Here is a 14617-nt window from a genome sequence, read left to right as displayed (position 1 = left end):
CTGCAGATGGCTGGTGAGAGCCTTCTGTCTGTTGACTTTTGCCTATGCCCTTGTCATATGATTCCTACCTGACATTTTCCATAGCTGCTCACCAGTGATACTTGAGTAACCCAGAGCCCACATTTTGGTGGACCACTTTACAATTCAATGAGGAATTTTCTCCTGTCTGCTTCCTGCTCTCTTCCCCCTCCTTTTTTTCTCTCCCAACCTTTTTTGAACTCGGAGAAGTTTTATACATAAAAGGCCGAGTGCTGACGCTGTCTGCCCTTCAGTAGCTTGATTCCTTGGGGTCTGCACTTCCCTTCTTCATTCCTTGTAGTTGTCAGATGTGCTTTCCCATGGTTCCTTACAGAGATGATGCAAAGCAGAGGAGCAATTACAAGCCTCGGGCATTCTTCCTCTTTCAGAAGAGCATCAGGTCAAGGCTGGCTGTGATGAGCACTGATGCTCATCACAGTCTGATGAAGGCAGCCTGTTTAATAAGGGGGTGCAGATACTAGGGGAGAAGGCAGCTCTTCGACAGTCCCAACTTGATACAATGAAAGACGTGGAAAATCTTTTTCCTCCTCCTGAAAACCTCTTGGCAGATAACTGCACCTCACTGGAGGAGAGATTAAAAGAGGCAGTTGTATGAGAAAAAAGGTCCATAGTACAGCAATAGAAATTACCCAGTGCCTAGGGAGGAGAAACCGCATGTGGACAACTTTAAAAAGAGCAGAACTATTTGGTATGGAAAGGCGAACAGGAGGAAGAAATCTGATAGTGTGACATATTTTATTGGAGGATATAAAGACAGCCAAAAAAGGGATATTTTCTTAAATAAACCCCTTGATCTAAAGACATGGGGTCACCTTGCAGTGTACAGAGGCAATATCTTGCAGACAAATCAGTTGAATTTCTTTTTTGTCATGCATATGTGTGTTTTGTAACAACACAAGGGAATCCAGGATTATAAAGGAATACAACTTCTCTGCCAGGCCTTGCATGCAGAAAGTGAGATTCACATAGATGGCTCTGGTTTTGTGTGTTCTTATGGATGGTTCCATGCTGAGCACATGTGCAGCATGGTCCTGTCCTTCCTTTCCCTAGACATGAGCTGGCTATGTCTGGCACATGGGATGATGGAGCAGGGGAGGGGTTCTGCTGCTCTGCAGATGGAAATGCACCATCTGGAAGAGCCCTGTTGCTCCTCTGCCTACACCTGCATCTTCTCTATTGTGCAGTGTTCTTCTCTCGGTGCAGGAGAGTATGTGCTTGAGAAGCTGGAGTATATCATCCAACCATCATAGGTTGGAGGAGAAGGGGCAATGGTGCTCCCTGTTGATACTCCATAGCATCATATGTGTGCGCGTATGTTTGTGTGTATATAAATGTATTATAATGCTTTTAGACACAGCACAGTGGTTTATGATTTCCTTTATTCTGGAAGGTGTGTGACCACCCAGGAACTGTAGGCTGCAGTTGAGATTCAAAGCAGCAATGCCAAACAGAGAAATGTAATGTCTGAAAGAAGCCACTTGACTTTCCTAGGCTGTATGCAGATGTGGGGTATTGCTCTATAGAAGGCAGATGCTATTATTTGAAGACCAATAATTAGAAAAACCTAGAGACTGATGAAGTTTGCTTAAATCATAGAATCATAGAACCATAGAATAGATAGGGTTGGAAAAGACCTTAAGATTATCAAGTTCCAACCCCCCTGCCATGGGCAGGGACACCTCACACTAAACCATATCACCCAAGGTCTCTTCCAACCTGGTCTTGAACACTGCCAGGGATGGAGCATTCACAACCTTCCCTGGGCAACCCATTCCAGTGCTTCACCACCCTAACAGTAAGGAACTTCCTCCTTATATCCACTCTAAACTTCCCCTGTTTAAGTTTTAACCCATTACCCTTTGTCCTATCACTACAGTCCCTAATGGAAGTCCCTCCCCACCATCCCTATGTAGGAACTTTCTTTCCTGGGCCAGTGTCCGAGCAGATACTTACTCCATTCCTAATGTTATCAGTGTGGCTGACTGCAGCTGCAAAAGGTTAGTTCTCTGTACATGTTTTGTAACTTTCTCCACTGTACAGAGTCAATGCTTGTGCCTTGCAGTGAAAGCTGTGCACATCACTATGTTGCTCATGTATGAGAGACTATCACACTCGTGCAGAGGGAAGTGTCATGTTAGAGGGACAGGGTTGATGGCACAGGTTTTATTTCCTTCCATCTGCCACTGCAGTTCCCATTCTGCTTAAAAATCTGAATGAGGTCCTGTGTCAGAATCCATGAGGCTTTCCAATGCCTCACCAAGGATCTCCATGGTGAAAGCTCTCTCTGGCAGATGGCAGCTTCCCGAATTATGATCCATACAGGCAGATGTCTGGGAAATATCTTGCCACGACGATTTTGAAGCTTGGTTCAAAACTGTCCAAAATGTCAGCTTAAGGACAGGGCTGGCAAAACCAACTGCAGTTCCAAAGCTCCTGCTTGATTTCCTTGTGTTTTAACAGATTCCTTCACATAGCTCAGTGGTTAATGTAACATGGTTACATTAACTTCTACGGGCAGTCTGGAAACCTGGGAGTGCTCAAGTCAAAGGCTCAGTGGTTGAGTGTCCGCTGCAGACTGTGTTTCATAAATTCCTAGAATGTTTTGGGTTGGAAGGGACCTTAAAGCTCATCCACTTCCAACCCCTGCCACAGGCAGGGACACCTTCCACTAGACCAGGTTGCTCCAAGCCCCGTCCAACCTGGCCTTGAGCACTGCCAGGGGTGGGGCAGCCACAGCTTCTCTGGGCAACCTGTGCCAGGGCCTCACCACCCTTGCAGGGAAGAACTTCTGCCTAAGAGCTCATCTCAGTCTCCCCTCTGTCAGGTTAAAGCCATTCCCCCTTGTCCTGTCCCCACAGGCCCTTGTCCAAAGCCCCTCTCCAGCTTTCCTGTAGCCCCTTTAGGCACTGGCAACTGCTCTAAGGTCTCCCCTTAAGGAGCCTTCTCTTCTCCAGGCTGAACCAGCCCAGCTCTCTCAGCCTGTCTCCAGAGCAGAGCTGCTCCAGCCCTCACAGCATCTCCACGGCCTCCTCTGGACTTGCTCCAACAGCTCCACATCCCTCTTGTGTTGGAGGTCCCACGTGTCCAGGTGTCTGGATATATTGAGCTGTGTCCTGTGCCTGCACTGCCAAACAGGACTTGTCAAGGTGTGGAAAAGCTCCATTTGTTCTTGGAGGGCTACAGCTGCCTGGGAGGGAGGTGGGATGCAAAGACCAGAGTCAGGAATGTTTGACACATTCTGTGTCTGGGATCTAAATGTTCAGAAATACCAGAGAAAATGTATGCTGGTAAGAATCATAGAATCATAGAACAGTTAGGGTTGGAAAGGACCTTAAGATCATCTAGTTCCAAACCCCCTGCCATGGGCAGGGACACCTTACACTAAATCATATCACCAAAGGCCTCGTCCAACCTGGCCTTGAACACTGCCAGGGATGGAGCATTCACAACCCCCCTGGGCAACCCATTCCAGTGCCTCACCACCCTAACAAGAAAGAATTTCCTCCTTATATCCAATCTAAACTTCCCCTGTTTAAGGTTGAACCTGTTACCCCTTGTCCTATTACTACAGTCCCTAATGAAGAGTCCCTCTCCAGCATCCTTATAGGCCCCCTTCAGATACTGGAAGGCTGCTATGAGGTCTCCACGCAGCCTTCTCTTCTCCAGGCTGAACAGCCCCAACTTTCTCAGCCTGTCTTCATACAGGAGGTGCTCCAGTCCCCTGATCATCCACTGCCGGCCCCTGCTCATTTTCTCATCAAGCAACACCCCCAAGTCCTTCTCCTCAGGGCTGCTCTGAATCTCTTCTCTGCCCAACCTGTAGCTGTGCCTGGGATTGCTCCGACCCAGGTGTAGGACCTTGCACTTGGCATGGCAAAAGGAGTGCAGACTTGGTAACCGTATATGGCTGATCTGAGCTTTCCAGCCAGGTCTGTGAGGCTTGGCAGGAAAAAGAAATGCCTTGAGCAGCTGCATTACAGGCTGCCACCTTACATGTGCAAACCTGCAGCCCTGCACCTTTTAAATTCTGTTAATGACTGCACATCCACTTGGAAACACATGCTATCTAACTGCTGAATTGCCTGTCTGAAGGTCCGCATTCCCTGGCGTCTGTGGCTTCAGTGAGAGCTGGGAAACCTTAGGATCTTCAGAATCACTTTCCTACAGGGAGAAACATGAGAAACTCATTATTTGTTAAGAGAGTTTGATTAACAGACTGCTCTGAAAACAATCCCATATGCGATTCAATTACCAGCAGTTATATGACATATCAAAAGAAGCATCTGTAAACCCAGAAAATTATTTACAGCTTGTGACACCGATCTTCAAGTTCCAAAACTGTTAAGTAGTTCAGAAGTCCTCAGTCCTGAAATACAGGGCTGAGCTGGATTACATTGGGTGAGTTACATAGTGCTGCATGGTGGAAGGCACAGAGAGCTGTCTTACATGGTTATGGGAATTAGGTGAGGCTATAGGATGACAGAGCCTGAGAAATGTAAATCCAGGTAATATTTGCAAAGAGTGATTAGGAAGATTGGAGGAGATATTGCTGCATTTACCTTGTAGAGCAGTTTAAAGATGGCTCCCCTCCTTCACAGCTGCGTCTAACACTATCCACTGAGACTGTTTTGTGGTATGTAATGTTTTCTGAACCCGTAAACTGTGGGTCTGATTTCCTGCCTGCTGACGGCAGTGGGAGACTTGCAGAATGTTTAGTGGGAGATGAATTACCCCATGCCCTAGTAGTATCATTTCCTTTTGCAGCTGCAGCCCATGCTTGCTCTTGCTGTCACAGGGATGTAAAAATTGAGACATACTATCTCAGGATGACCTGCCATGCAAGTACCATACCTTGCATGAATTTCCCTCTCTTATGTGTTCACTGTATTCCCCTGTTACTTTTGCTGGGTGTCCACAGAAGATTAATGAGAAAAGAGATGCTTAAGGTTTCCCTGATAGCCCACCTACACTTGCTACCACTCTTCCAGTTTTGCAGGATGAAGTTGATCCTGAATTTGGCAGATACCTCTCCCAGTGAGGTTACCCAGTGTGTGTGGCTTCTGTGAACGTTCACCACAGCAGCCCTTGTGAATATTTTTTTTTTTTCCATATTGTCAGACTGGTGTGTGTTGGAAGGGAGCTCAACGCTCATCCAGTTCCAGCCCCTGTCATGCGCAGTGACACCTTCCACTAGACCAGGTTGCTCCAATCCCTGTCCAGCCTGGCCTTGAGCACTGTCATGTTAAAGCCATTCCCCCTTGTGCTGTCCCTACAGGCCCTTGTCCAAAGCCCCTCTCCAGGTTTCTTGTAGCCCCTTCAGGCACTGGCAGCTGCTGTAAGGTCTCCCCTTAAGGATCCTTCTCTTCTCCAGGCTGAAGCAGCCCAGCTCTCTCAGCCTGTCTCCAGAGCAGAGCTGCTCCAGCCCTCACAGCATCTCCGTGGCCTCCTCTGGACTCACTCCAACAGCTCCACTTCCCTCTTGTGTTGCTGCCCCAGGGCTGGATGCAGGACTGAAGGGTGGGTCTCCCCAGAGCACAGCAGAGGGGGGGAGAACCCCTCCCCTCGACATGCTGGAACCTCTGGTTTTGGTGCAGCCCAGTACACACATTACAATGGCAAATATTTACTGTGTTCTTATTAGAATGAATTTCCCAGGCCACTAGCCTTGTCCTAAGAGAAGGAGGCTGTGCTCCATCTGACATGACTTGTGGATTGGCAAGTACTCTAAAATGAAGGCATGTCTAAATCCATGCATCTCCAGTCATGTGTCACCAGTGGCTGAGGTCTCCTAATGCTCAAATCTCCTCTTTAGGGAATTACAAGAGCACTGGTTTGGCTGAAGGAACACCTTTATCAGAGGGGCAGCAAGGAGTCCTGGAGTATATACAAGGAGTATAACAGGTGTTCCATTACAGGGACCCTTCCCTGAGCAGTCCTGCCTTATTGGACCGATTTCTTCAGTTAAAGACACCAACAGCATAAGCGGGACCCCTCAGCAGGTCTGCCCACTTTATCTGAATGTGTTACCTGCTGGCACCCACAAAGGACTGACACTTTTTATGGAATATATGTTTTATGGAATAACACTTTTTATTAATATAAAATAGTGGGTAATTAAGGTTTGTGCTTGCCAGTGATAGGAGCTGTCTGCAAAAACAAGCTTGAAGTGATATACAATAACATTTGGCGTGAGTTAGTTATTAATTAGTGCACAAAAGATGAAATTCTTACCCAATAGGCATCCCTATGGGGGAGAAGACAGGTTCAGACCATCGAGTGATCCCAGGAGTTACGATGGAGTCTTCTCTATCTGCCCTTCTCTCTCATTCACTTTTATACTTTTCTAAGCTCTCAGGTGGAGCTTGGGTGACTCCAGTCATACATTCTTTTATTATTGATTGGTGTAAAAATCTCTCGCTTCTCATTTAAAGATACAGCCAATAAAAAATACAAAGCTCATGCTCAGCCAGGGATGGTCGTACCTTGGAGGCGGTAACTCTGGGTTGGAGGTGTGAGTTAGTATTGTAACGAGATTATAATGAGCAAGGCTCCCCCAAGAGAAGTGATTTAGCCACAGTTGTTGGCTCAGCAATGGACATCTTCTCCTGTATTTCTCATTTGACAGCTGCTATGTGGCTTGTCACCTGCACGGTACCATCAGGTTCCCAGTCCTGCAGGGAGTACAACAGAGCCTGGCCGCGGTGTCTCCACTCCGCTCCACCCTCCATTGCTCCGCTGGGATAGCAGGTTGCATGGCCCGGGGAACCGTGGTGGAGCAGATTCCATGCATTCCAGCTGTCCTGAAAGTGGCAACCTTATTTTACCTGAAAAAGGTTTCTCTAATACTGCAACCTCTGTTAGACCCCAGCTTTCTCTAATTCCACCACCAGCACATAATCCACCCTGTGACTGCAGTCACTCAATGTTCATACAAGGGCAGTTAGGTGTTATTGTTACATAGAGTATCAGGTGTGTATATATTGGGAATATGAAGTGCGTACAAGTTAAACAGAAATTACAAGTAGGATAATTGTTTCATCACACTCCAGAGTTTTACATATATTGTAATTACTAGGATAAAAAGAAGAAGGGTTAGAGTCAATAAAATGAAGCACAATAGGATGAAGCATTCTGTTTAGGGTTCTCATAGCCTTTGATGACCATCCAAAACGAGTGTCCCACCATCGATGTCCTCCATCATTCTTGACCTGTTTCTAAACATGGTGTATTTCCTCCACATCATGATGTACATTTATCTAAGTTTTTTGTCCACTTCCTTGAGCTTGCTTCAGCAATTGTCTCAGGTCTTCATGTTGCAGCAGTTTTCTTATCGAGATTCATTCGAATGAGGGTAGGCAGCACGTCTTAGTTTAGCATGTACTTAGATTGTAGGAACTTATAAGACATGACAAGAGCTGAATAAGTGAAATTGCATCCCATAATCTCAATAAAATTACAAACACAAGTATTAGAATGATTACTTGTTTCTAGAGTAAGGTTAGGTACACATATAAATTCACAAGAAGTTCTCCTGCAGGCACATACTTTTCTGGTGTCTGCAAGTACAGTTTCTGGGTTTTCATTAGGATGTATTTTGAAATGGCAGACATTCTGCTTGGTGTCAAGACCAATGTCTTGAGCTCTGATGGTGTTACTTTTGCAAATGAATCCCTGTTGCTCTCACACAATGCATGCGTCAACATCAATAGTTTGCCATTTATTTTCATCCTTCCAGGCCCATACTCTATGCTCCAGGGGATAGAGTATAGTCCCATTGTAGTTTAATCCTAACACAATGATTGGACATGTGGTATATACTGAAGCATTGTGTATAGTCAAAACAAAAGCTGTGGCCATGCTGTCAATAGTGTCATAGGTAAAACTGACCAAATACCACCAGGACTGGAATTTCTTTTCAAATTCAATTGTATTATCACAGAGCACTTTTTGAGTATCACTGGGTAAGGTACCTTTTTCACCTTCTGTTATGATTGCAGCTAACATTGATTGCATCCATAATTGAGCTTGGATACAACTGAAAGCTAAAGAAACATTGTTTTGGACTACACCAAGTACATCTATGATCACCTGGTGGCCTTTTTCATTATTTTTTCCCCACTCAGGTAATATATCTGATAGAAGCTGTTTGTTAGTTCCCAGAGCCAAAAGGGAAGATCATAGAGGATTGTCGTGGTTTAAACCCAGTCAGGTAACTTGTTCACTCACTCCCAGTGAGTGGTGCCGAGCTGACAACAATCGAGGTCCGTGTCCGTCTCCCCCCCCCCCCCCCCCACCGGGGCTCTCCCCTTCCCCGCTCCCGGAGGAACGGGGAGGAGGATCGAGAGAGTGCAACTCCTACGGGTTGAGACAAGAACAGTCCAGCAACAAATCACCACCGCTACTATCAGCTAAAACAATGATAAGAGAAAATAACAAGGGAAGAGAATACGATACCACCGGCCAAGAAAGCGAGTTCCACCTGGAAGCCCCTGTCCTTCTGGGTAACTCCCAGTTACCCCCCACCCCGGCCATGACGTGCTGTGGTATGGAATACCTCCCTGGCTAGCCCGGGTCAGGCGCCCTGTCCCTGCTTCCTCACAGCTTCCCCTCCTCCCTGGCAGAGCATGAGCCTCACAGAGTCCTTGGTCAGGGTAAATATCACTTTGCAACAACCGAAAACATCGGCTTCACCAACACCGCTCTCAAGCCGGAAGCCAAAACACAGCACTGCACCAGCCAACACAAAGGAAAAACATGACTGCCACTGCCGAACCCAGGACAAGGATGTTTCAATTTGTTCAAATCACTGATTATCTTAGTTTATTTGTTCATTAATACCTCAGCGTCAGTCCTATTTAGAACTCCCAATCCTGTTCGCAGAATATCAGTCACACCTCTTTTTGCTCACTTTTTAGAAATGAGGGTTCGTTTATGCAACCGTGTTATCTGTCTTGCGTAAGAAGTTTCCAAAAATGGCGAACAAGCTGGTTGAATTGCAGAAATGTTAATTCGCATCGATAGTTCAACTTGTTTGAGGGACCATGTTGGGCTGAATAGCATTTGCTGTTGTCCGGTATTTTTGATTCAGTAGAGGACAATGTTCTAGATGTGAGGAGACAGTTCAATAGGAGGCTGAGTTGTTGGAGGCTGCGTTGTTAGATGTGGTTCTTGAACAACAATTTTGAATTGAAGACCCAAGCTTGACTGAGAGCTGGGATCTATCCAAAGGCACCTTATAAGCATTGGATGAGATATTTTAAAGGTATGCCTGCACTCGTGTTTGACAGAGCGTGTATATACATTCGTTTTCCCTTCAGCATGGTTTACAACACCTTCTCCCTTGACACAGCTTGCTATGATGTGTAAGACTCTTACGCACTCGGCATTGTTTTGAATTCAGCATCCTATTGAAATGATGTCTCCTTTAATTCCCTTTAGAGATGAAAAGTGCTGAGTCTTACTATCATTTTTGATGGTCCACTCTTGCCTATAAAAGGTAATGTTGTTGTGCAGTGCCACTGCAGACAAATTTAGGCCAGGTATAGATATATTTAGAAGTGCAGATTCTTCTACCTGTGGTCACCCTATTGTACACAAATTCCACAATTTACGTTATACAATTAGGAAATCAGTTGATGGTTATACATCCTACTTTCCCCATGGCAAAATATAAACATGGGTCATGTAAAAGTAAAATTGTACCAACAATCTGATTTGAATGCCTGCTGGTGAGATTTCTCATTGTTACTTGGGTTAGTAAGGTCATTATAATACATTCAAATGTCAGTGAGTAGACTTATTAGGTGCTCGGCACCCTATTTTTTTTTAATTTTTTTTTTTTCCCCAGGCATTGCTGGGAGCGCAAATATTTAAGAAACTTCATGATTGTCATGAATTATCTTAATTCCCGTTCCATCATTTTTTCCATTCCCATTCATTTACGAGACATAATTCATCTTCATGTACAACCACAACAGCAAGATTCAGGTTGGCCTTATTTTTGGATGGAATCCTAGCACTTCTAGAATGTTTAATATAAACTTGGAACTCTGGCCATTCTGCATCCTTGTGATTACAGATCAAGGGGAATTGTGTTGTCAAGGCAAGAAATAACAGAAATCAGTATGTCATGCTTAAAATTTAGGGCTCCAGACAACCATATACAGTAAAAACAATATTACAGATAAAATTAAAGACAATATTCCCTCTATGCATTCAAGGTCGGCATAGGCTTATTCTTCCATCCATGTGCAGTTCGTGTCCATGCGCAGCTCACTCGGGGTTCCTGTAAGACAAAACATAAGATATGCTCGGTTGAAAATGCAACCGGCAGAATTAATTAAAATGAAGGTAAAATCCAGCCAGTGCTGATTCGGTGTATTTTTACGGAGTGATCTCTAGCTTCCCAAGCATAGAGATTTTTAGGGGTGAATAGTAGCATTGGTACTATTCCAATTTGAGGCATTTGCACTGATACAGGTTGTCTAGCATATAAACCCAGTAAGGCATTCCCCGAGTTTAGTGTGGACCTTTGGGACAGTTGTATTAGCAGATGTGCAAAAACCTGTCATTTCTGGGCTCCCGTCTCCACTGCATCTGTTGTTCAGCTGGTAGATGGCGCTAGACAGTCACAGGTGCCAGCCAGGTTCAGGAGTTTGAGCAAATCTTACCAAGCCATTAGCTCGTTACACGTTGCTATTGGCCTGAGGATAATATGTGGTGTGGAATACCCACTGGATCCCTTCCTCTTTGGCCCATTCTTGTACTATGGCAACTGTAAAATGTGTCCCGTTGTCACTCTGGATTTCCTCTGGAAAGGGGAGTGTACTGAACCACTCTTTAAGTCCCCTTACTGTGTTTTCTCTGCTTGCAGATGCAAATCTAGTTGCCATAGTGGGACCAGAAATTAATTCTACTCCCACAGGGACAAATTTCTTCCCACCTGATGGCTGCAATGGACCAATATAAGTGATTTTCCAGGTGTGCCATGGTGTTTTTCTGTCCCAAATATGCAAGAGAGGTGCTTTGCTCGGGCAGTCCCTGTCAAGTCACGGCTGACACTGTGAACAATCAGTCACTACTTGTTCACATAGTTTAACTGATATAGGGCATCCTCGGGCAATGCTTTCCCAATATGTCAGCTCAGCCCATGTGGCCTCAGGTAACATGTAACCGTTTGAGCAGGCACTCCCATTCTTGGTCATCATTTATAGTATCAATCTTTTGCAGGCATGTAAGGCTGTCTACCTTTTGGTTAAATTGAGCAATGATTGAGCCTGACCAATCATGCCTTTGAACCCAGCCAGTGTGCAATGACTTCTGATCTTTCCTATTTCTAACAATTACTTCCAGCTCTCAGTTTGCCAGACTGGGACTCTGTTCACCTGCCAGTCGTTAGCTGCCCAGTGGCTCCTTTGAAAATGACATATAAGTTGGTGTAAATATGGTTAGCTCTATGTTGTGCAGCTAGTAGAACTGCTCTGAGCTCCCCCGCTTTGCCTGTTTCACTTAACCTTTCCCTTGTGGCCACCTCCAATGCCATGGGTTTATTATGCTATTCATTGTCTTGTCTGTGAGATGATGCATCAATAAGCCATACCCCCTTGAGGTCACTATCCTCTTTCAGTGAAGGTGCCTCGTGAATCAGGGAGGGCTTACTCAGTGTTGGTTGAAACAACAGCATGCCATCTATGTCTTTTTGTATCTTATATACTTTAATGCTACCTTCAGCAATTGGCATAATTTCACTAATGCCTTTCAAATAAGCATACCATTTACAGACTATAGGTTTCTGAGCAATACCTGCAAGTGGGGTAGTGCCTTTATTAGTATCTAAAAGACAGAATGACCCTCAAACAACCACATTTTGTCCCCTACTTATTTGTTCTGCTTGCCTCACAGCTCTCCCCAGGGATAGTAAGCTTTTCTCAGGATCTGACTACCTCATTTCAGTATTGTTTAAAGAGTGAGAGCAAAATTCTAGTGGCCTTTCTGGCCCTTCTGGCCCCTTGCTGTAGGTTGCAGTGGGAGCTGTGTTCGCTGAATGTTTATGCTACATGGATAGGATCAGTCAGATGGTAGGACTAAACTGTTGAAATAGTTTCAGTTCTTTTATTAATAACTTTGCATATTGTTCAGTCCATACCCTTGACTTTACCTTTTTTAAACAAATTATATAAGGGACAAGCAACAATAGAAAAATCAGGAATATGTTTGTGCCAGTAGTCCAAAGTTCCCAAAATTTCCTGTTATTCTTTCTCTCTGGTGGGATCCTGCCTGTGCTCTATCTTTTCCATGGTATCTGGAGGGATAGAAACAGCTCCTTTAATCCATCAGACTCCAGGGAATTTAACCTCCTGTACTGGTACTTGGAACTTCCAACCCCAATTCAATTAGTGTGTCCCTCTTTTTTTCCTATTGTTTCTTTCACCCTTTCTCTATCATCTCCCCCTATCAGAATGCCATCAATATATTGATACATTGTGATACCCAGTGAAATGGGCATCTCTGCGTAGATTTTAGCCAAAGCATTTTGAGCAATAGTCATGATGTTTGTATCTTTGTGGAAGCCTGTTCTCCATCATCGTCCTCACCTCCCATCCCTGGAGCAGCAAAACTCCACACAGTCCCATCAGGCATTTCCCAACGCCGACCATACAACAGCTCAAACCCAAAAATGTTAGTATCAGCTGCCCCAACCAATACCTCGGCGCAGGTCATCCATCTTTCTCCGGGTAGCCATAAATTTATTTTAGCCACTGGGCATTCCTTAACTATTCCTTCTATTCCTGTATATTTCACTTTGCGGCATCCGGGTCGTACATTCAATGCCCTGGCTGTTTCAGTAGTGATTACTGACATTTGGGCTCCTGTGTCCATTAAAAAGTCCACGCAAATTTTCGTAGGTCCAATTGGAGTACTAAGAAGAGGTTCAGGGCTTTTACCAGAGAGCCAATTTATTGGTCGTATCCACCGGGTAGGGTGGCTCACAACGCTACCCGGGGATGCACGTTTTTTGCCGGGGATTCTGCCAAATTCATTAAGTCCTGGCTTGGTGCAGAAGGTATGCACCCTTTCTGAGGCGCAGAATTTGCCTGGGAGTGTTTTTCCTCAGTTTTAATGTTTCCCTTTACTGCAGTTAAAGGTTTGACTAATTTATGGAAGTCATCCTTTAACAAGACCTGGGGGACTTGCAGGTCCTGAGCCTGATGCCTTAGGTCATTCCACTCCTTATCAAATTTGGGTCTTTCTTTAAACCTTTCATCAGATTTAGACTGTGGAGTGTTGAGCTGGTGGAGTTGCCGTGTATGGTCTGGCAGCTTTTGCATGGATGACTTTATGGTCCAGCCCATGCGACGTCCATAATCAACTACATCTTGCACAAACTCTTCCCAAGTAAGGTTGGGGTCACGCTGGCCCCATCTGCGACTGTGACTACTGTATCTGTTATTTTGCAGACGGATCTGAATGCCAACAACATACATCTTAAGACTTTCAGGAAGACCATGAATGAGAGGGTTTAACCGTGCTGGATCAATGAAGGATTGCATTGGAGATTTCTTTGTAGGATCTCTCTCATACATTGCCTGTAAGCACGCTGCCTTCTGCACTGACATAATTAACTCAGAGAGACTGTTAGTTTCAATTATCAGCGGGTCTCCTCTCACCTGAGGATCTATACCACCCGCCCAGTATGCAGCCCGTGCGGTTAAAGAGTAATTATGGTCTCCTGGTGCAACAGTTAAAAACACTCCAGGACCCCAAAAACCTCTTGCTTCCTCCTCACTCAACAACACCTGATCTCCTCCTGTAAGAGAAACACGCCACACATACTGAACATCTGATTCACCTGACTGCCTTGAATATTTCTCTTGCAATTTTAATAGCTCAGCAGGCGTCCGGGGGACTGCACTCGCTGTGGCATGAATTTTGTTGTCACTATCAACATCAGTCTCCTTCCTAACCAATGGTCTCAAGGGAACTGGACGAGGAATAAAGTGGGGGTTACCCACAATTTCATCATCACTCTCACACCAAACTTCCCCTTCCCAGGTTCTGTGGCCCCAGTAATTCACTGGCTCACGAATCCGCCTGATCAAAACAGAGGATTGCCCCCCCAACAACCTCCGCTCTCGCCTCTTTAGATCAAAGATAGCTCTGAGACAGTCCACTTCGTTTTTAAGGTGGTCCAGCCTGGTTTTAAGGTAGTTGTTTTCAGTTTTAAGGTGATTATTTTCAGTCAACAGTTTCTTTCCTGCCTCCTTCTCGAAGACTAATGATGACTTTAACGACTCATTCTCTGATTTCAAAGCAGCATATTCTGCATCAGAAATCCGTTTGGAAGCTGGGGCATCTCTAGCTTCTTTCTGTGCACAAGTTAAACAGGCTCCTAACACTGCACAAATGACACCTTTACCTTTCCCCCCTTTAACTTTCTGCTCAGCCTGACATTGTTTAATACGTTCAACCACTTTCTCTTCATCTTTCCAATACTGTTGTGCCCACTCCTTCCCAGCCTGGGAAGGGGCACATTTATGTTTTTGCAGCAGTTTATCCATGGCAATCCTGCCGACTATGC

The sequence above is a fragment of the Pezoporus wallicus genome, unplaced genomic scaffold, assembly GCF_028554395.1.
Source record: "Pezoporus wallicus isolate ANWC-B61680 ecotype Strahan unplaced genomic scaffold, APGP_CSIRO_Pwel_v1 contig_4485, whole genome shotgun sequence".
Lineage (NCBI taxonomy): Eukaryota > Metazoa > Chordata > Aves > Psittaciformes > Psittacidae > Pezoporus > Pezoporus wallicus.
The sequence above is the reverse complement of the archived record's forward strand: the minus strand, read 5'-3'. Positions refer to the sequence as shown.